This window comes from Sciurus carolinensis, chromosome 3 (assembly GCF_902686445.1).
Source record: "Sciurus carolinensis chromosome 3, mSciCar1.2, whole genome shotgun sequence".
NCBI lineage: Eukaryota > Metazoa > Chordata > Mammalia > Rodentia > Sciuridae > Sciurus > Sciurus carolinensis.
The window spans coordinates 121,257,824-121,259,570 of record NC_062215.1 but is presented as its reverse complement, the minus strand read 5'-3'; the positions used below and the strand labels follow the sequence as shown (position 1 = coordinate 121,259,570).

At 45.2% G+C, this 1,747-nt stretch overlaps 1 pseudogene; it reads left to right on the top strand.

The window, feature by feature from the left end:
* The first annotated feature begins 724 nt into the window (after positions 1-724).
* LOC124979484 (ribosomal RNA small subunit methyltransferase NEP1-like) lies at positions 725-1,487 on the top strand (annotated as a pseudogene).
* The last annotated feature ends 260 nt before the right edge of the window (positions 1,488-1,747 follow it).

The window sequence follows — 1,747 nt, the reverse complement described above, 5'->3', positions numbered from 1 at the left end:
ACTGGGCAGGTGAGCACAGGAGAAGTGTGAGGATGGAGTTAAGGTCCTTGCTACTAAGGAATGGTCTATGACCAGAGTTTTAGTATCACCTGGGAACTTGTTAATATGCAGAATCTTGGGCCCCACTCTGATTGGCTCAGTCTGAATCTTCCCTGATAACTCATATGTACATTCAGACTTTGAGAACTCCTAATCTAGTAGATGTTTGGCAAATTTGGAACAGCATTACCTGACAGAATGAGCAAGGAGAGGCAGTGGTCCCTCTGACATGGGGAGGGAGGTGGCTGGTGCACTTCCACAAATTTGTGGAAGTCACTGTGTTTTATATCACTGGACAGGTGAGCACAGGAGAAGTGTGAGGATGGAGTTAAGGTCCTTGCTACTAAGGAAAAAGACTGTCCAAATTGGGCAGGAGAAAATAGAGAAGGCATGGTAATTATTCATAGAAATTAACAGGACTTATGCAGAAAAACTGTATTTAAGGCACTTGTAATATTTTGATGGTAGAATATGGCAATTAAAAACAACTTCATTTTTAACAATAAGGAACTGAAGAAATTATGGTCCTGCAAAATAGCTATTAGAAATCATGTCACAGAAGAAAAGTATCAGGAGAGGCTTCGGTAGCACCATACCCTCGCCATTTCCAAGCGCCCATTTCAAAACGGCAGCAGGCAGAAGTTTACAGTTCTGACGGTGTGAGGTGCTAGTTTAAGACGACAGCATGACTTCCCGGCTGGCTGTAAAGAGGGCTGCTCCCAGTGATGACTTCCAACCTCGTGAGCGGCGCTTCAGGGAGAGGAGCAGGACTGGGATGCCGCGGCGCCCACGAGGCCTGACTCGGGCAGGAAGCCAGAGCGGAGGTCGTTGGCTTATTGCGGGGTTGGGAGGGGCCAGTCTGGGAACCGTCAAGGTAGGAAAGACATATGAGCTACTCAACTGCGACAAGCACAAGTCCATGTTGTTGAAGAATGGACGGGATCCTGGGGAAGTGAGACCAGACATAGCCACCAGAGCTTACTGATGCTGATGGATAGTCCCCTGAATCGAGCTGGCTTGCTGTAGGTTTATATCCACACACAGAAGAATGTGCTGGTTGAAGTGAACCCCCAGACTCGAATTCCCAGAACCTTTGACCCCTTTTGTGGCCTCATGTGTTTTTACACAAGCTTTTACGCAAGCTTAGTGTTCCAGCAGCTGATGGTCCCCAGAAGCTTTTGAAGGTAATTAAGAATCCAGTGTCAGATCTCTTCCCAGTTGGTTGTTTGAAAATTGGCACTTCTTCTTCCGTTCCAGTCATCAGTGATGTGTGACACCTGGTGCCTAGTAGTGACCCCATTGTTTTTGTGGTGGGGGCCTTTGCCCATGGCAAGGTCAGTGTGGAGTACACAGAGAAGATGGTGTTCATCAGCAACTATCCTCTTTCTGCTGCCCTCACCTGTGCCAAACTTACCACAGCCTTTGAAGAAGTACGGGGGGTCATTTGATAGTAACAGAACCTAGTTCTGAAACGAAAGACTGTTGGCATTGTAGCCCTTGACTCCATTGACTGCTGCTGCACTGAAGACTGGAGTTTGGGGAAAACATTGCTGTGTATTTGTTCTTCTTTATCCTATAAAAACTCTTTTTGAAAAAAAAAAAAAGAATCAAAATATCCACACCCGATTCTATTTTCAATTAAAAAAAAAAAAAAAAACAAAAAACCACACATGTAGACTAGGAAAAAAAAAAAAAACTGCAAGGATGT